This window comes from Staurois parvus, unplaced genomic scaffold, assembly GCF_062004578.1.
Source record: "Staurois parvus isolate SC_StPar_1 unplaced genomic scaffold, SC_StPar_1.0 ptg000198l, whole genome shotgun sequence".
Taxonomy (NCBI): Eukaryota; Metazoa; Chordata; class Amphibia; order Anura; family Ranidae; genus Staurois; species Staurois parvus.
Genome location: NW_028317994.1, coordinates 7408030 through 7430402, shown reverse-complemented (window position 1 = coordinate 7430402; position 22373 = coordinate 7408030). Strand labels below are relative to the sequence as shown.

Below are 22373 nucleotides of genomic sequence, written 5' to 3'. Positions count from 1 at the left end.
GCATTATCCATAACTATGTGCAGTTATGATTGTAATTAACATCTAAAAGCTGAAAACATCTGTAAGGACCAACAGTCTTTAGTTGCTGTCCTTGTACTGTTCATCATTTCTTTCTATTGCACAGCGGCAGTGGTTAGGGAAACAGTACACATGTTCCCACACATTGCCTCCTCACATGTGCTGATCTACTAGTAATAGACAAGCTAATTATATCCTACCACTGTGGATAGAATAAATTGAAAAAAAAAAAGATATTGTGACCATGAACATTCATCACTTTTCTTCATCTGTTATATTAACTAATGTAATCGATATTTTATAAACGCATGGTTACATTCAAGAAATTAAGTTAGTGTAAATTACCATGTGATTGAGAGTACCTGGATGCTCCATAATGTACAGATGTTTGTAAGTGCTCAGATTCTGACCACCCACATTACTTCATGTGTGTAGCACCAGCTGGCAGCAACTTTAAGTCAACTGTCAGTTCATTGTTTTCTCCCTGCCTGAAGCAGAGGGTTAGGAGACCACAGCAGAGAACTGGGATTATCTGCTGTCTCAGCCAAGGAACTTTACCTGCCCCTAGCAAAGAAGGTAGAAGACTTTACATTGGCTACTGCTACAGTCACGTTTGAGGTCACCCACTGAGGGGAATGGAGATCTGCTGGAAGTCACTGGCTGGCTCATGATCCTGAAAGACAAGGGCTGGTGCTTCTGGAGCTTGTGTGTGGCTTGAGGTGATATGAGTAATTGGGTGAAGAGCCCAGAAGGGGAGTGGGTAGAGAGAACTTCTGTACTGCTGTACCCTGCTTGGGGACTGGGTGTGCTTAGAGCCCTAGGACCACATGCTGCTGGATAGTGTTTAGAGCCACATGCTGAACACTGTTACTTTGAAAAGAGTTCCAGAGTTGCTACTGTTCCTGAGTCATTACTGTTCAAGATTTGTTACTGTTTACTGTTACAGTGAATGCTTCATGATCTTGAGGTGGAGAGGTGGAGAAAGTACCTTGAAGTATTTATTCTGCAATTATTGCTGCCTACAAAGGAGTTATGCTGAAAGGAGATTGTTTTCTTTATTCTAATAATAAAAAATAATCTAATTTTTCTTTAGATTATAAATATTCTCAGTTGGAAGTGAGCACTCTTACAGTAATCCAAGGGCCCCAATGATGCATACTTGTATACCCCATTGGCCAGTAGCTTAGACGGGACCTCTTGCTTTTGTAGAAAGATTACCAAAGATTGCCAACAAGCCAAGCCAGTAAAATGGGCCCTATCACTTGTGGTGTGAAGAACAGGCTGGTGACACAGAAGTTCCGCCAATCCTAGAGTGCCCATTATCAAGCAACCCAAAGAGTTTGAGTCAGAAAGCACCAACAAAGGGAACCCCTGTGCCAACATCTATGGCCATGATAGGGCTTACATTTATCACAGTTTTAAGAGACCTTGTGGCAAAGTATCACAAGACTATCCCTTCTTACTCTGGGACTGGCTGCTGGGAGATGAGGACTATCTCAGAAACTCAGACTCTGCCAGAGAAGAAGCCTAGTAGGAATGAATATGGAGCATGGATAGTACAATGAATGCGGACGAGTTGAACTAATAAGATGTCCCTGAGATGCAGAAGAACAGAAGAAGGGCTGCCTCGAAAGCATTGGAAATGCTATGAGTGTGTTTGCCTAAGTCCACCTAAGATGGAAAGCTTACAGAAGTCGCAGACGAAATTCAGAGGCCCCCAGGAGAAAGAACCATACAGGTGTCAGACCACTTCGGTTAGCTTCCATTCAAGATTTGACACAAGAGTGAACAAGGGAATACTTGAATCTCAGCTGATACTCCAAAGAGATTAATATAGACACCAACTGTGATATTGAGTTTTGCCATTTAAGGGAGTGGTGTCCCTGCAAAACATTCTTGGAAGCATAACTTTGAACACCATAGCAGACGAAGGGTACAAGTTTAGTCATCTAGTCCTGTTACTTTGATTGCTTTTACCCAAGTCCCTGTTGATTTGTTATGCCCCTTGCCTGTAATCACTTTGATTTAGGTGCTCAAGCAATTTTGCTGACTTGCAATTTACAGATGGTACCTGAAGTACATGTTTCTACAAGAGCTCAAAGACTTGGAGATTCAGGCTATTGCAATTGTCCCTCCAAAGTTTCCCTCCCTAAACAGTTCAAGCTGTTGTTTGACTCCTTAGTTTTCGAACAGCCAAGAACCTTTTGATATTCTGACCATTTTTTTGTTCTCAGCTCCTAGGTCCACAAGAAGTTATTTGATCATGGTGACACATATTAGATTTAACCTGTTACATTAACTTACTACACATTCTGCTGTGCTAGCTAAAGCAGTGTGGGAAAAGTGTCAATGAACCACTAGTTCAGTGGATCACATATTAGACATCAGTTTCTCTTCAGGCATCAGTGCAGGGGTGAAAGTGACAGAACCTCCCAGGGACTGGGAGAAAAGGCATACAGTGAGGTTCTTTGATACAGGGAATGAAGAAGGAAGGGGGGAGGGGGTGCAACAACAGAGAAAATTTAAACAAGTAGCAATCAAAATGAATGTCAAAGAAAAGTAAAAATAAATAAATAATATATATATATATATATATATATATATATATATACAGTATGTATGCAGTATGTCTCTGTAATACAACACATTTTCCATGTTTTATCCCGCTAGCAAATACAGAAATATATTTTATTGCATTATTATAGGTATTTATATAGTACTAACAATTAGGCAACGCTTTTTACTGTACATTCACTATACTGTACTTTAAAGCAGTAGTAAACCGCGTCCATTAAAAAAAAAATCCTCTGCAAGGTATTGCATACTAGCACATTATGTAAAACTTACCTTAAAACGAAGCCACCCAGAGGCTTCCATCTTCATCTAGTCTTCCGTCCGGGTTTGCAAGCTCTGGTTATCTGACTGGCTGGGCTGCAATGACGTCACTCCGCACGGGAGTCTCTGGACACGGCACAGTGCTCTGAAGGACAGGCATGGGTATACCGATGCACGTTTTACCTACTTTATTATAAGCATACCTGTAGGTTAAAATATACATAGTGGTTTTACTACCACTTTAATCAGCCCCTGCCCTCCACGAGCTTACAATCTAAGTTAAAAATATCTGCTGGCTCCATGTACACAGGACGTTTGGAAAACACTTCTGAATGATGCAAACTGACTGCTGGAAAACGTAGGTTAAAAAAAGTCTGTTTAGCCACGTTTGCATAACGTGTTTATGTGTTTTTATGGGCATTTGAGTTTAGAAGCGTTTTTTAAAGATAACCTCAGGAGACCAGAATGCACTGAAGAACAGTAAAAAATTAACTATTTCAGACATTTTGAGAGAAATAGAGAGCAGAAGCAGAGAGAGCAGTATGTGTTGAGATTACCTGTCTTTTCTGGTTGTATTCACTATGGATCCCATCATGAGCATAATGCAGCACGTTCTACCATTTTTTCCTTCACGCAAAACCTGGAACTGACTGCGCTGGTGCACAGGTCCATTTGAATACATGGAAAACACTTTGCATGCATTTCTGATGATGAAAAAATGCTCTGGACAGAATCTGGACATGGAAAAGTTAAAAAAAATGCTTCTAAACGCAAACGCTTATAAACGCGGTTAGCCGCGTTTACAAGCATTCACAAGCCTTTTAGCGTTGAAACGCTGATAAAATCTACTCCTGAATGCAAGTTTGGTGTGTTAAAAACTCAACTGCCTGTAAACAACTGTAAACGACATAGTGTACATGGACACATAGGAAAAAATTAGGGAGAGTTCAGGGGCTGCTAAAAAAAACACAGAAAAACTCCTGAATGTGAGTTGATCAGCTGCAGTGTACATGAACCCTTAATGTGCAAGAAACACCTTAGCCCCTAATGCAAATCAGTACATAATTTGTTATTCATGCATTTCTTTTGAATTTGTTGTTGCTATTCTGTCTCTCAGTGTTACAATACACCTACCATTCAATTTTTAGATTGATCATTTCTTTGTGAGTGGGCAAACATTCAAAATCAGCAGGGGATCAAATACTTATTTTCTTCACTGTATGTCCAGTGCACTGGCAGTGTGGATTCAGTGTGGTTTTAAAAAGAGTAATGTTCGATTTCTGAGCAGTGCAGTCTGGTTCAGGCATTGATCAAAGGCTATTGACTTCTATTAGGACCATTTCTAAACGCATATGTGTGAACAGGATAAAATCCTGACCTGAACCTGATGTAAACCTGACATGAACTGATGAACAACTACTGTATCAATTAACTGTGAAACCTGAGCTTCAATCCACACCGTGCATGTGTGAATCAGCTCTTAAGTGGAAATCTATCCAATGAGGACACAGCTTTTTTTGGATAGACAGGGGAAGACAAGAAGTCCTCTAAATGGGGATACTGGTAAACACAATATGTAGACATAGGTTCCAACCAGGGGCAGACTGGCAACTCATGGGGCCCCCAGGCAATAGGGGATCATGGGGCCCCTGTGTCCTTGCCCAAACTCAAAAATGCCTATGAAAAAGGTACCAGGGGCATCTCATGGGGCCCCCTACTGACCGAGTTTCCAAATGGTCAGTGCGCCCCTGGTTCCAACCCTTCTCCATTCTATCTAAATGAATGCATGACATTTGGCTAGAGCTGGGCTTTAATTGCACCAGTGATTACCTATGAGGGCACAGTGCGGCACAAGGCAGTTGGCCTAAGGGGCAGAAGTATAAATCTAGGTTAGAAGATGATGCTCCCAGCGGTACAAACACAGGGGAGCAGGGTCAGAGCTGAATTTCAGTGCTCGTGGGCTCAGTATTTGTTACTTTTCTTCCATTTCTTTTGAGATGCTGCTGTGTATTGATATCACCAATATTAACATTTACATATGGACTAGTAAACATATCTTTCCTGAATTACAGAGCTGGCATCACAGTAAAAATGTTACAATGTGACGTGCTAAACACATATGGTCTTGTCCCACAGAGCAATGACAAATCAGTCACAGCTGAAATGAATGCCCTGGGATCTGCAAATGCACTAATTAGGGTGTGAGATAATTGGGAATTATTTCTCTTGTCAGCTGTAAGTTACATCCAAATATACACATGAAAATATTCATTTACTCAGTAATTATTGGCGTCATTGACATATTAAAATCAATGTCTGTGTAATTGTTGATTTTGTAATACTGCAAAACTACTATTGAAAAAATTGCCTTTTTAATGTATATTTAGGAAGTACATCACCTGCTCTTTTGCGACTACAAGAGTCAGCACACCCACATAATATGTACTGTATTGCCTACTGCTTTCAGTTAGCTATTATCCTTTATTGCATTACCTATATTTAAACTTTCATGACACTCTGCAAAATCTCAAGTGCAGCAGCAGCAGCAGCACTGTCTACCATTATGCTGCAAACATTCTTTATTCTGACACAGTGGCTAAATGGTTAGCACTTTCAGCTGGCAGGAGTAGGGTCATTGGTTTGAATCCCAACCACGAGGGCTACGCTCACGAGGGTCGCTGTAAGATGACGGTCGACAAAGGACCTTGCAAGCCTCCCGACACCTCTGACACCCTAGGTTCAGATATAAAGCACAAGAAACCGCGGTTTCAAAGACACTAGAATGCAGTAAAGCAATTAAGTGTTCACTAAAGGTTCTTTAGTCAACAGACAGGTAATGTGTTACTAAACCCATAACAGTAAAATCAGCCGTATATGCAGTAAGGCATGCTTGTTATACTCACTGGAGAACCTAAGGGGTTAATCCTCTGCACTGTGTAAAAAGGCCGTTTGATCCTCTCTTCTCTGTTCCTCCCCTTTTTTAAAACGACCACCTCTTATCTCCTGATAAGACAGACTGAACCGTAGGAATTTGCACATGCTCAGTTTGGTGTGTATTGCTAGAGAGTTTTTTTTTTCTTGGGAGAGTGCATGTGGTCAATCAGCACTGGTCAGACAGAGGTCAGAGGTTTTGCATCCTCCTAAAGAAGAAAGAAAACTCCTCCTTCAAGCTTTAGCCTACAAGCCTGTTGGGCTGGACACTGATAGAAGTCACAAGACTGCACTAACTTCTGATGAGAAAAGGTATTTAGCAGTTTATATTTGCTAAAATAATTGAACTTCCATGTTGTGTGTACTGTGGGAGACCAGATATAGTGAATACAGGGTCCGGGGTTTAGTAACACTTTAATGCAAATACTTCTCAAGGTAATCAACTATTTTCTATTCTCAAGGTAAAACACAAATATACTTGCGACAGTGAACACAATAAATCAGACAGTGCTTCAAATATTTTCAGAGGTAGCCTTTAACCCCAGGTATGAAAGTGAAAAGAAAGGCTTCTGAGCAGGGGCGGACTGACAACTCATGGGGCCCCCGGGCAATAGGGGATCATGGGGCCCCTGTGCCCTTGCCCAAACTCAAAAAAGCCTATGAAAAAGGTACCAGGGGCATCTCATGGGGCCCCCTACTGACCCCGGGCCCTCGGGCAGTGCCCGAGTTTCCAAATGGTCAGGCTGCCACTGCTTCTGAGTATCAGCCTGCTCCCTTAAAATCCTGATGTCACAGGTCCAGCAATGACAACACACTTTGTAAGTGCTAAACGTTAACTATTCTATGAACAGATTCTAGATCGCATAGATAGATTCTAGATCGCATCCCCCTTTAATATACACACAAATGTGAGGCACAGAGTCCTTGGCTTGAGAGGTAGCAAAAGGAGTCTTGATGGACAGGGGTCTTGAATCTTCAGCTAGCACAACAAGGGCCCAAAGAGATTTCTGTGCAATGGCCACCAGCGATAGCAGATAATATAAATAAATGATTCCTGGTGAAGCCTTCTGATTTATGAGAAGACATATGGTAAAAGGTATTTGCATGCAGTGTCCCTCAGTGAGTAGTGTACACAGTGTGGGCTTCTGCCCGCTCACCAATCCTGGTAACACCACGACTCAAGAGAACCAGGATGCAACCAGTGTGAGGCACCTGACCTAGCACCCAGTGACAATGTGCACAACTCCAGTTAGTCACTCTTCCAACAGGAAGCTGGGGATGGATGATCTGTTTGCAGGTGGTCTGTGGCTCAACCGCCAAAGATCCTCCACACCGTCCAGACCTCACGGCCTACTAGACTATTCACAGCAGCCAGGTCTCTCCTCTCAGCTTTAGCCCCTAGTCCCAAGAGGAAGCCCTTCTCTCAGGGTCTGATTTATATATCCTCTCCCAGCATTCGACTTCCTCTTCCAGCTGGCTGGAACTTGGAGTTCCCAACAGTATTGGTCCTTCTGCAAATCCATCCTTCTGAACTATTATCCCACAATCCTCCGCTCATCCCACAATCCTCAACTTCTCTGTAGAGGAGAGTTTAAGAAATGTGTGTGTGGGAGATGTATGTAAACTTAGCACTCCTTGTCCCAGTGAATGAATGAATGAATCTCATATTCTTTACCATACTGGAGGTAGGAGTCTAGGAGATTCACAACAATCCCTAGCAGGGGCGGACTGACAACTCATGGGGCCCCCGGGCAATAGGGGATCATGGGGCCCCTGTGACCTTGCCCAAACTCAAAAAAGCCTATGAAAAAGGTACCAGGGGCATCTCATGGGGCCCCCTACTGACCCCGGGCCCTCGGGCAGTGCCCAAGTTTCCAAATGGTTAGTCCGCCCCTGATCCCTAGGCTCTCAATTCTTGCTGAAGGTTGAACAGGTTATCATAGCAACAAAGCATGGGACCTACCCACATGGAAGAAAAATATATTTGAAATATATTTTAAAAATATTCTTCCCAAATATATTGCCATATATTTGAAATGCTACAATTTTGGCCATATTCAATATATATATATATTATATATACATATACATACACACACTGCATATTGAAATGCGTTTTTATTACAAAATAAATGAAAAATATTTTTAAAAATACATGTCAAATATACTGTATGTCTTTAACAATACAAATCTACATTTTTGGAATGCATTTACAAATATATGTTAAAATGACTTTTTTATGTTAAAAAAAATCTGAAGAATAGATTTAAAAAAAAAAAGATATTTAAAAAAATATTTGTTTAAAATATATTCTTCAGATTTTTTTAACATATAAAAAAGTCATTGTAACATATATTTTTATATATATTTGTAAATGCATTCCAAAAATGTAGATTTGTATTTTTAAAGACATACAGTATATTTGAAATGTATTTTTAAAATGTTTTGTAATAAAACCGCATTTCAACAGTATATATATATATAGTGGGAACTCGCATCAAAATGGTAGAGCTTTTTTAAAGCACACAGCAACTCGCTTCTTCTTGTTTTACAGGCCTTTTAGCCCAATTTTATTTAAACAAAAGTTCCCCAAAATGCTTCCCACACAGGGGCATCCACCATCAAACAAAGGCAACAAATATTCAGCCTCCTGGGTTGTACACAGATTTACATCTGTCTCCTGCAGACTCTTTCCAAAATGATTGTTTCGCACACAGCTAGCCACTAGCACACAGCTACTCTGACTCCAAATCAGTGACCTCCTGTCTGCCGGGGTGGAGCCCAGAATCATGGTTTGGACCTCTACAAAAAGGCCTGCACACATCTGTGCAATCAGTGTGCTGGCTGCTCTCAAAACATGGACCCAGGATTAGAGATTTCATCCCTCCCAAATCTCTTAGAAATCTCCAGGTCACAGGTCCCAAAACAGGCTTTACAAACCAAAGAGGAAACTGATAAACCAGTTTCCTCTGCATTAAGAGAACTGCCTGGAGCCCCTCAGCCTGTATAGTTGAGAATTCTGGGTTATCACTGTGATTTTTACTGTGGCAGTGTACCGCACTGCCACGATATATATATTTATTCATTGAAATATATTTTGAAATATATTGAATATGGCCAAAATTGTAACATTTCTAATATATGGCAATATATTTGGGAAGATTATTTTTAAAATATATTTAAAATATATTTTTCTTCCATATGGGTATATATATGGGCTTCCTATGCTATATTGATACCATCCAAAAAAATACCTGGTTTACCAGGTTAGTACAGTGGCAAAACTACCAGGTTCACAGAAGTCGCACATGCGACTGGGCCCTGGAGTTCCGTCACTGTGAGGAGACCGGAGTCTGGAGATTGTCTGCACCCACTGTGAGGGGGGCCAGCCTCTTATTATGGGAGTCAGGAGACTGGGAGGCAGATCACTCACACTGTCACTGCCATTCCAACACAGCCTCCAAAACAAACAGAAACAATGCTAGAGGCAATTTACAGCACACACTAATTTTGGTAACATAACGTGGAATGTATGTTTCTTGCCAAAAAAACATTTTTTTTGTATTATGGGCAAAGTTCCCCTTTAAGTGGGCAGTGACCACCATGTGGCACTGTGATTGGCTACACAATGAAGATATCATCAGGATAACCTTTTTATGAAATATATTTTAAAAATATTCTTCCCAAATATATTGACATATATTTGAAATGCTACAATTTTGGCCATATTCAATATATTAAAAAAAAAAAAAAAAAAATATATATATATATATATATATATATATATATATGTATATATACTTTATGTTGAAATGCGTTTTTATTACAACATTTTTGGAATGTATTTACAAATATATTTAAAAAATATATATTTTCAAAAATATATATTTTTAAAAATATATATTTTTTAAATATATTCTTCAGATTTTTTTTTAACATATAAAAAAGTAATTTCAATATATATTTTTACATATATTTGTAAATGCATTCCAAAAATGTAGATTTGTATTTTTAAAGACATACAGCATATCTGAAATGTATTTTTAAAAATATTTTTCATATATTTTGTAATAACAACGCATTTCAACATACAGTATATATATATATATATATATATATATATATAATTTTTTTTTTAAATATATTGAATATGGGAAATTTCACTGTAGGATGTAGTCTTCCTTTAGTTTTTTTCTGGTGAAAGTTGTTTATGTAATCTTCCATGTAGATGACATCACACATTACTGGACTTAATAGTAAGTGATTTAGATGCAATAGATACAGCTATTTCTATTATGTAACAATAATAATATTAATAATCAGTCATATAACAATATACTGTATATGTTTTTTACATTTTACATTTATTAATTTTGTGTGTATGCTTTACTTTATTAGTTGGAGTCTGCCAACTGTGTATATCAAAGTTCCCCTCTCTAGGAGAGGCACAATGGTACAGTAGCTCAGCCAGCCGCAGCCAGCTTGGTGTACACAATGTCACGTGGTCAATATGAAGTAATAGCAAACATGTGCCTTGGAAATATGTTGATTGGTTCCTGTTCACTGTAACTGCCATGATCGCTTTCACTATAGCACTGGAACAGATCTAATGGCTGACACAGGTGCCCTCTGCTTGTCCGGCAATAGAACTTTTAAACTGTATTCTTATACAGACGGCAGTCAGGAAAGGGGTTAAGAATACACTCAATGTAAATATTCTTTTTCTAACTGAATTGGTGTGCTTGTCAGGGTTTTCTGGCCATATTGTAAGAGGCCAATCAGTGGATTTTTGGCTCTGTGATATTGTCATAATGAGATCACTTAGCAGGAGCATTTTCTTTTGAAACGTAAACTTGTTGCTGTGTCGCTTCTCTGGTTGAGCACAGATAGGAACCAGGAGATCTACACTCCCATAATTTTTTGTTTCAGAAGAAGACTTTGGAAGGCAATTTCTCTTCAATGGAATGATGTTTAGGGATGAGGACAGTAGGAGAGGTCATTATTTATTAGCTTCTTCTGCATGGAGACCTTTTTTGCTAGTTTATTTTTCTGATAGGCTGGAGTTAAGGGTCACATGTTATCATGGTATCAGTTGGTTTTAAAGTTTGCATTAAAGTGGTTTTAACCTCCCTAGCGGTCTGATTATGTCAGTTTTTCTGTGCTCAAAGCAGTAAATTTTTTTGCATATGTTTGATATATGTTGTTTTTTTATTGTAGGCCTGTAATTTTTAGGAATAACTCACTGAAATCTGTCTAGTAAATATCCCGGGTAGGATAAAATTTGAAACACGAAATCATAAATTATAATATAATAAATAATCATAAAAAATAATAATATAATACTAATAAATTTAATTCAATAATATAATCAAACCAAAAACACTGAAATTTAGTGCCAAGTCCGCACATCACTCAGCTCAGTCGCAAAATCGTTTTCAGTGTCTGATTCCCCACGAATCATTATCACTCAATTCTGCAAGTAGTTCTAATTTACTATCACTGTTCTCTAGCTGGTCTAAAACCGCTTTTGACCTAAAGGTATGCTTTTTGGACGCCATGGACATTTCTCAGTTTCCAGGCAGAAAGAACAGTAAAAATGCAGGCAGGGCACAGGACAAAGCACTAGGGACAAATGTATGTGAAATGGTTTGATACAGTAATGCTTTACTATGAGATATTAGTGTATTGAGTAAATGTCACTTTTTTAAATTTTTGAATTTCCCGCCGCTTCCATCCCCCGTTCCTCCCATAAGTCCCGATGCTCGCAGGGACCAGAACCCGGAAGACAGATGCCAGCATCGACCGGGGACGCTGCAGGGGGGACATCGCGGGAGCACAGGACAAGGTAAGTGCTGGAGAGAATCCCTGAGCAATGCTGCAGGGTAATCCCGAGTGTAGCTCGGGGTTACCGCTTTTGGTACTGAAACTTAACCCCAAGCTATACTCGGGAATACCGCCAGGGGGGTTAAGGTATATCCAGTGAAGTGACTGGTTTCAGGTAATACACAGAGACAAAACAAATGCTCCTACATAAGTTGTACCTGTTTATCTGAAGTCTTCTCGTCTCTCCATCTGTTCAAAGTTCAGAATTTATAAAGCTTGTCTGAGCTGTCAGAAAACAGGGGGCGGAGTGCTGAAATTACATACTGCAGAGCTCAGTGAGGAGAGCTCCGAGAGCTGATTGGAGGGAAGAGACAAGCCCCTCTTCACACAGCACACCTCTTGGTGTCAGGAACACTTGTCAGAAGTGACCCATACAGATAGCAGAGGAATGAGGGAGCAGACAGAAATGACACTTAGTGCTCTTAACTGAGACAAGTACATACTATAGAGGGACATGCCTTGTTTATATTTCATATCTGAGGTTTACAACCAGTTTAAGGCTAAATGTTAAGGCTGGGTTAAGAGCAGAAGGTTAGGGTCATGTAAACAATTAGGTATGATTTTTTTTAAAGAAACACTCTGATGTGCATTTGTTCTCATTGCCTAAATCCTCTCACTGTGAACAACTCTGCTGGCCTCCCACAGCTAAAAATAACATACAGTGTTAGAGGTTTTTGAACAATCAGCATCTATATTTGTCCCCAGCTTTTACCTTCATTTTTGCTTTTACATATTTCTAAATGTATGCCATGATCCAGGCTATTTTACACAACATGTTCGATGAATTTCTTGAAAACTGTTATATAGCATAGGTTTGAAGATAATCAAAGCTTGTTTGGTTTATGGTTAAGAGTGGCTTTACTGTGTGTGGTCAGAGACGGATAAGTGACCAGAAGCTTCCTCTTCAAACAATAGCTATGGCTCGAGTGTTTCTTTTAATTATAACCCTGTCTTCCAGTGGTAGCTAACCACCATTGAAAATTGTACCTTGGAAACCTCAATAAAGGAGCTGTAATACCACTGCCTGGAAGAATAATATGGAGCTTCCTAAGCCACCATGAACTAGTCCACCCCTTACAAATGAAAGCCTTTTTGCATTAGTTAGAAAAAGAGGCAACTGTTAAGAAATTCACCCATATATATACAGTATGAGCTGTCAAGATATTCAGAAGACGTTTTTGAAGACTTTCACAAAGTAGAGTCTGAGATGGGCAAAGCATGCACCTCTGCTAAAATTTTAATAACCCAGTCTAAATAAAAAGAAGAATATTGTTTTAGTACATAGAATCACATATTACAACTGATTTATGTTCACTTACTGTTCTTGCAATAGGAGAGCAGGATCCATGACATGTAGTGCCAGATACCTGCTTAAAGGAAAAGTAACAGCACAGCCCATAATGTGCAGCATGTAAAGCTTCCATTGCACAATAGGATATGTATTTAGTTGTGCTCAAAAGCTTGCATGCTCTGGCAGAAATTGTGAAATTTTGGAATTGATATTGAAAATATTACTGATCATGCCAAAAAAACTGTCTGTTATTTAACCCTTTCGTGCCGACGTCACACAAATATGCGGCCTCACAAAACTGGGATTTTTTCCCTGGGGCCCCATATTTGCATACCTGTCTTTCTGCTAGGAGTGTGCCGCACCGCGCGCTCCCAACACAAAGACCGGGGTGTCACTGAGAGCCCCGGGTCCTGTTTTAACGCTCAGGACCCGGGACTCCCGATTTCGGGTTACATGATCGCTGTGATAGCCTCTGATTGGCTATCACAGTGATCAGTCACTGTATAGCCTGCTTCCCTTGTTTTCTTTCCCTCTATGAATGGAGGAGAGAGATACATTGTATCTCTCTAACTCCTGGCATAGAGGGAAAAAAAATTTTTGTTAAAAAAAGGAGAAAAAAAAGAAAAAGATAAATATTAAAAAATAAAATAAAAAATAACTAGATCAAAGTTTGATCTAGTTCAGTGCCAGGGTAAGTGTTTGGGTCAAGGTCAGGGTTAAAGGCCAAGGTCAAAAGGTTAGGGTCAAAGGTCAGGATTTTTTGTTTTCTTTTTTTAAATTGGTATCAGTGTCAGTTAGTTCCAGTGTGTCTTAGGTAAAAAAACAAAATGTGTACTATTGTTTCTGGGCTGTACTATGGGTACAAACAACAATAAGATACATATATGGTATCGCTGCAATTGTCAAGAGCTGGAAAATTTATTTTGGGTTGTTCTTTGGTGGAAAGTTATGGTAGTAACAAGAAACACACAGCTAAATTTAAAAAATGAGATTTTTTTTTACTATTTTTGGCCAGTTTTCCTTAGATAATAAAAAAAAATCAGGAGATATCCATTACAATTTACCAGCAAATGAAAGCCCAATTTGTCCTGAAAAAAACAAGGTATAATTCACCTGGATGTACAAAGTAGTTGTGATGATATGTACGGTTTTACTAACACATGTCAACGTTGCAAAATTGTGCTTAGACTTTAAGATGTGTGTTACCCTTAGGTGTGAAGGTGTTAAAGATAGCAATCAGATGAAACCATTAATTATAACATAGTAATGATAACAGAAAACACCCAAATGACCCAGATCAAAGGTTTACATACCCTGGAATAATTGGCCTTGTTACAGACACACAAGGTGACACACACAGATTCAAATGACAATTAAATGTTAATTTCCCACAGCTGTGGCTTTTTAAATTGCAATTAGTGTCTGTGTATAAATTAGTTTATTGATGAGTTTGTTAGCTCTCACATGGATGCACTGAGCTGGCTAGATACTGAGATACTGAGCCATGGGGGCAGAAAAGAAAAGTCAAAAGACCTGCGTAACAAGGCAATGGAACTTTATTAAGATGGAAAAGTACATAAAAAGATATGAACAAAGGACGTCCAATCAGCTGCACTCCAAACATTCCACTTTATTGAACCAAGATAAAACCAATACATGCAGTGGAAATACAGTGGAGGACTGGCAGGTTAATGTGTTTCACGCTAAAGATAGCGCTTATTCATTACACTGGGCTAGCTCCTACAGGAGTTGTGCTTGGAGATTGGGAGTCTCTCTACCTTGAGCAGCGGTAAACATAAATATAAAACTATATCCAAAGCATTGAATATGCCAGTCAGTACTGTTCAATCACTTTAGATTGAAGAAGTTGAAAATTCAGGGATCTATTGATACTAATCCAAGATCAGGGAGACCAAGAAAGATTGCAGCCACAACTGCCAGAATTGTTTGGAATACAAAGAAAAACCCACAGTTAACCTCAGGAAAAATACAGGCTGCTCTGGAAAAAGATGGTGTGGTTTTTCAAGGAGTACAATACAATAATACTTGAACAAAAATAAGCTTCATGGCTGAGTTGCAAAAAACAAATTTTTACTGCACCAATGCCACAAAAAAGTCAGGTTACAATATGCCTGAAAACATCTTGACACACCTCACTAGGCTTTTTTGTGACATTGGCGCAGTAAAGGCTTCTTTTTGGCAACTCGACCATGCAGCTCATTTCTGTCCCTGATCTCAACATCATCGAGTCTGTCTGGGTTTACATCAGTGTTTCTCAACTCCAGTCCTCATGGACCCCCAACAGGTCATGTTTTCAGGATTTCCCTCAGATGAAACAGCTGTGGTAATTACTAAGGCAGTGAAACTGATCAAATCACTTGTGCAAAATAATGGAAATCCTGAAAACATGACCTGTTGGGGGTCCATGAGGACTGGAGTTGAGAAACACTGGTTTACATGAAGAAACAGAAGGATTTGAGGCAGCCTACATCCACATATCTGTGGTTAGTTTTACAAGATGTTTTTAACAACCTACCTGCCAAGGTCCTTCAAAAACTGTATGCACAAGCACTGTGTGTACTGTACAGAACGCGAAGATTGGGTCCTGGACAGGTGCTATGTGGCACCAATATTTGGATTATAGTCCCTTTAAGGGAAATGTGTGTGTACTCAGGGGTCTCACCCGTGATGGGTGAGGTATTTCAGGGTAGTCATGTAAAGGATAGGACTGACTCGGTATTAGAAGACACGTATTTGGGACCTGGAATTTTGGAGGTTTGGAGTGACATTTGGGTGGGAAAACAGCCTTCACTCCTGCACCAGATTTTGCACTTTTTAGCTTTAGTAAATCAACCCCAAAGGGTAGTCACACCAAATACTGATTTGATTTAGACTTTTCTTCTGTTTGCTCGCTTTACATTTTGTAAACTGATAATATGTATATATACATAAAATCTAGCAATTTGTGTGTTTTTTAATTACACTGCTTTCAACACATGTAAATGTAATATGTAATGTAAACATGTAAGATGCTCAGAATGGAGGTTGGTAGCAGGACAATATGACTGTAGCACACATGTACAGGACTGGTCACCCAATATTACCCTGAGGATTAATCCTTAGCAATTTACCTAATTCTAATGCTCAATCCTCAGCCTATCCATTACGTTAAATTCATAAACCTTTGACCATAACATGTTTGGGAATAAAATAAAAATACATATTCAGTCTCTCCAATGCAGGTACATGTCTAGAAAAAAACAGGTTGGAGGAGATTTCAAGCCCACATAAAACTGATAGCCAAAAAAAAAGACAAAGACCTGACGGACCCTGGATCATATCGGCCTATATCCCTACTGAACCTCGACGCAAAACTCCTGTCAAAAATTATCGCCTCTCGTCTAGCAACTATACTACCCACTCTCATTCATCCTTCGCAAGCAGGTTTTGTGCAGGTTCGTTCGGCGGCATCGAATATCCGTAAGGTGATTGCGGTCCTGAATGAGACCTCTAGCGGCATGTCCCAAAATGCAGCAATCGTATCATTAGATGCCGAAAAGGCATTTGAAAATGTCAACTTCGAATGGCTTTTCTTAGCACTGCGGAAATTTGGATTTGAGGGCCCTTTTATGCACCTGATCCAAGCCATGCATTCTTCCCCAACAGCCCAAGTCATAGCAGCAGGCCACATATCCAATCCCATTCAGCTTCAATAGGGCACTAGACAGAGATGCCCTTTATCCCCTTTACTTTTTAACTTGACCCTGGAACCATTAGCAAGATTTCTATTATTTCACTCTGACCTACATGGTATCACAATAGGACAGCAAGAGTTGAGACTCGCCTTATTTGCAGATGACAATTTAATTTTTTACCTCACACCCATCTCTAGACCTGACATACATTCAACATATTTTCTCATCCTTCCGTCTTTGCTCAGGACTCCGTATAAATTTCTCCAAAATTGAGGTGCTTCCACTATTTCAGTCTCTCCTCCCGGGGTGGACACAAAACTCGATTTTTAAAATTGCTACCAAACATATCACTTACCTAGGCATAAAGATAGGGAAACTAGCCTCATCTCTATACAAGCTAAATTATACGCCCACGATTGCTAAAATTATTGGGGAACTGGAAATGTGGAAGGATCTACTGCTCTCACTCCTGGGCAGATCGCACCTTTTTAAGATGGTGAGTTTTCCGAAACTTCTCTATCCGCTCTAGACCATACCTACTGTCAGGTACCTACCTACGGTAGCTCTGGCGCTCCACAGACCTGGATTTCCCCAGGGCGCGGAGTCTAAGCCCCAATCTGCTTGTTCACCAGAGCCCCTGATGGTGGGGATGGACTTGGAGCAGACTGAGACCCGATCGCGGCCCCTGAGTACACCCAGCTGTGGTAGAGCGAACCGCCGGTGGCACGTAGCAGGATGACAGCCTGATGTGAAGAGGCAGAGCAGTCCGTGCAGGATGGATGGACAGAACACACTGGAACAATAGCGGAGTCAGACAGGCTGGGTCGATAACGGTCGAGGCAGAGTGGTACAGAGCAGCAGGCAGAGGGTCGTCAGGTTACAGGCCAGGTTCAGCAGCAGGAGATCAGACAATCAGGAACAGGCAGAAGAATGGTCAAACGAGCCAGAGGTCAGGGCAGGAGAAGGTCAGCAATGGTCAGGATCAAGCAGGATTCGGCAACAACAGGAACTCTGTCAGGAACAGGAACAACAAGGAACAAGACCATACGGCAATGTGAGCATTGTAAGAGCTGGTTTAAATAGCCCGCCCGGCGCCAACAGGCACGCCTGGGTCCTAGTGTCTGCCCGGCGCCATCATTGGTGACAGGCACATCTGGGTCCTAGTGCCCACCTTCCTATATGTCTTGTCGGGATCCTACGCATGTGCAGATTCGTGCACCGCGGCAAAACTTGGGATCCCTGACACCTCTTCTCCTTAAACACAATAACTCTTGAGGCTAAACCAGGCAATTTCAAAATTTCTATGGAAAGGTAAATGTCCTCGTATAGCACTAGCTAAATTATTCCTACCACGAAGCGAAGGAGGCTCTGGACTCCCAAACGTGCAAGCCTATAATCTTTCATGTCTACTCCGTATATGTTTAGATTGGCTCACTCAGTCCTCCAAATATTCCAATCACCACATTGAATCTGCAATAGCACATCCCTACGATCTCTCGGCTTTATTACATTCCAATGTTAACTCTCTTCCACCCCACCTGAAATATAATTCGCTCATCCACGATACCCTTATTACATGGAGGGAGGTCAGACGTAAACTGGGGGTTTCTCCGTGGCTCTCCCGTTTTCTTCCTATTCACCATAACCCTTCCTTTTCTCCCCCACAATCCTATGATGCTTACGAAAGTTGGATAGCTCAAGAACTAACTTTGGTACAACATTTATATGACACCTCTACGGGTTCCCCAAAACCTCTTAACAGCGTTCTACAAATCCACGGGCTACCACCACATCACTTATTTTATATCCTTCAAGTAAGGAACTTTGTCAACTCAGTCGCACCTATTAAAGCTATCAGATTCCGTACGACATTCATTGATGTCCTGGCGAACTCTTGAAAGTATAAAATATCAAACATATGCAGATCTCTGAATCTTCTCTACGCCAAACCTTTCGAGACATTCAATGCTGTGCAATCCTGGGTCAAAGATTTTGATTATATATTTACAGCTGACCAATTACTATCAGGCTTCAATTCCACATGTGCCTTCAACCACAACAACTCAAGATTCTTTACCGTGCTTACATACCCTGTCTCTACTCAGAAAAAGGACCCGACTCTTTCCACTTGCCCGCTTTGTGAAAGTCAAAAACCTTCACTACAACACAGGCTGTGGCTCTGCTCTGCTATCTCTACATTCTGGAAGCAAGTAGTCAATTTCATGACCATTATCACTACCTTCCAACTACCCATTCACCTGCTACCGCTTCTCTTCGGTTACATGGAACAGCCAGCCATCGGTCTCTTCCCCTTTTCAAGTGTCATCTTTCAGAAACAACAAACCCTGGATATCCACAAGCCTCCTAATAGCAAGACGGGTTATTCTCCGGAAATGGGTCTCAAACTGTCCTCCAACTTTGACAGACCTCAAACAAGAGCTCAACTCTCTACTACGCCTCGATAGACTCAATCTAATCACCTCCCCGACCTCCTCAAAAGAATCCCACTATTTCCGTAAATGGGAATCCTATATCACATGATCCCTATCCACACAAGAGCAGGCATTTTTTCTCCAGGACACCAACCTATTAAGTCGACCAATGAAACATCCCATGAGTCCTGTAGCACTGGAGCTATTGCCTTTATCAATTGCTAAGCTGTATTATGTTTTGATGTGTCTCTACTGGTTTTCTCTTCATCCTCTTTTCACTTACCCTATACCTTCATCTTTAACTGTATCTTGACCTTTTTTCTTTTTTTCTAACCACCCAACTATAGCCCATAGGTCCACTAGGCACTATCAATATACTATAGTCCTACATTAGGCAACTAGAGTGTGACATCTCCTAGACATTGCTTATGGCGGAACCCGAAACTGTTGGCTTCCCTCTATCCTCCCCTTTCTCCTCCTTTTCCATTTCTCTCTACTCTACCTAGGTCCCCGGGTAATACCTCCCTCTTCCTTCACATTCCCTTCTCCAGCTCTCATACAGTTCTCGCCTTCACTCATCAACAACCTTAACCACTCCGACTATGTCACCTGCTTTTCATTCCCCTCTCTCACACCCCTTGCTCTCTTTCTATACCTCTCCCTTGCCCTCTAATCTAATCCCAACCCCCAAGCCCATGGATATTTCCTTTCTCATTACACCCTTTTGATATGTTATTGGAGGATAATAGATGACATTGTTGCACATCCCAAACATCTAACTTTAACCTACTACTGGCAAATCAAAACCTCATTTCACGTCCTGAACACACAATCTCAACTGGCTACTATTCCCCCTTTCTTCTCACACACGCTATTTGCCCTTCATTTTCTTACACATCTCTTCCTCATTACTTGCTTACAAAAATATTACAACTTGATGCTATCTAAACGCCTTCCCGCAACTGTTTTCATTATGCCAAGTATATATTATCTCATGACTAGGTATGATGTTGCATCTATGTCACATTTGTCTCACCACTCTGATTTGTTTTACCTTGCTAAAACCCAATAAATATTCCTTTAAAAAAAAAAAAAGAAAAATGCAGGTTGATCTGCCAGAAATTCAGTGAGCTTGAAATTTCCTGCTGGTGCAGCACTTAAATCAAAAGCATTGTTATCAACACTGTCATGTTTACCTCTGTGAACTACAAACCCCTCAGATTAGGGCATTCTGTGGTACTAATACTCCTTTCCTTGGGTGACAGTACTGCTCCTCTATAGATGCATTAAGTGTTGTCTCCCTAGTACAGGAAGTGTGTTACTGGCAAGATCACCAGGTAAAAATAAAAAGAAAGCCTAAAAAAGAAAACCAATGCAGCCACCACTTCTATGAACTGGTGAGCTTCAATATTTTTCATTCTTTTCAATTGAGTGTAGACATAATTGAACCCAACTGCTCCATATTCCATGGGACTTTCCCAGGATTCTAACACAATCCTTGTGTTCTGTAGATCCAAGCTGTGTCCGGAAACCATGAACAAGAACATTTGCTCCAGTGCTCATCTCCCATTCTATGTAGAGAACTTTGGGCAACCAATGCATTAGAATTACAGTTTCACTAGCCCTTCACCCCACTCACAGCACCTTGCTCTCAGAGCCAGAAAGATGGTGTTGCACTTGACAGACAGGCATTAACCTCACCTCGGCACAGTGGAAAAGTGCTGGAAATCTCAGTGAATAAGGACCTCCAGTGTTAATGAGACAGCAAATGCTGGATTAGGAAGAAAGGGGTGCGAATGCAGGAAATAGTCAAAGTTAGAGGAAGTGGTTGGTTCCTTGTTGGGTGTCACCCACACTTCATGGGTGAAACAAAGGGAGATTAGTGTTAGTTACTACTGATCAGTCTGCATTACCTACCACTGACCTGGCCACTCTGACTTACATACTGCCGACTCCACTCCTGAACTCTGTGTTACTTACTACTGACCTATACACTCTGCGTTACTTACTACTGACCCCTGCACTCTACATTACTTACTACTGACCTTTGAACCCTGCATGTCACATTACACAATACTGGCCTCTAGGTTGCCCAGTACTGACATCTAAACTCTGCTACAGACTCAGACTCAATTTAACAATGCTCCTTTAGGCCATGGCCAAACGTCAATACAATTTAGCCATGCCAATTTTCAGCACAGCACACATATCTCTTCCATCTCAAAGTGTCCCCTTTTCTCAAGTTCCAATTCTGGGAGGTTTACCTAGTTACCACTGAAAATTAAACTCTCACTAAAACTATCTGTAGATACCTTAGGCACCAAATGTATTGGCAGTCAAACATAAAAATCATAATTCAAGAATTACTAGTGTCAAAATGGCTAAAATATAACTCCATTTTAGCCATATGCAGAAAGCGGTCACATCATACACACATACTGTATCTAATCCTGTTAATCTCAGGACATCTGCAATGTGTAAAATAAGTATTCAGATTTGAATATAATTAAAGAACATGTCTCTGGAAGATACCCTAGCTACCTGTTTATGTCATAATAAGGATAAACAGGTTTAAGAAGAATATTTAATCAGCAGCCTTTTTAGTAATAATCTATATAATTAGGTAGAATGTGGGATATATATTTATAATGTGATTTTAGTCATATGTTTCATATATCACATCTGACCTCAGCAAGAAGCTCGTTATTATTTTCTGCCTGAATTGTTGCTCAGTCTTGTGTAGGTTAACCTGCTCTAGCATATGATAATCTCTACACAGCAGTCATCCTGTGAAAGCTCATTATTAGGGTTAAAATGTAGGCCACAGTTCCAGAGAAGAGGGCTTGATACTGCTTACCAGACGTTCTGATTACAAGATACATGTAACAAGTTAATTGTAAATTCATTTGTTTGACGCAGGCTAATGATGCTGGTGATTGTGACATTTGTGTGACACATGGCAAACCATACTGAAACAATGCTCACTTCCTTCTTTCCTCCTTTGTATAGGAAAAAGCTGTCATTGTATTGATTTTGTCTGGTATTAAAGCTGTTTTTAGGAAGATATCATGTAACAAGGCCTTTAATTGGACATTAATTTTCACTAGATTTATTGAACAAAGTCAGCGAGAAAGAAATTTAAGTCAAGACTAGAAAAATCAATACAACTTTTCTGCTCTTTTTTTTTTTTAAGAGACCATTGATTGACAAGTTGATTTAAGTTTAAGATTTGACACCGATCAGGCCATACTTATAATATTTGTAAACCAAAATTTAGTGAAATGTTAA

At 40.2% G+C, this 22373-nt stretch overlaps 1 long non-coding RNA gene across 3 annotated transcripts in view; it reads left to right on the top strand.

Annotated features, from left to right (window-relative positions):
- Positions 1-22373, top strand: part of LOC149461570 (uncharacterized) — a 522205-nt gene that overhangs the window by 147978 nt on the left and 351854 nt on the right. The window lies entirely within an intron of this gene.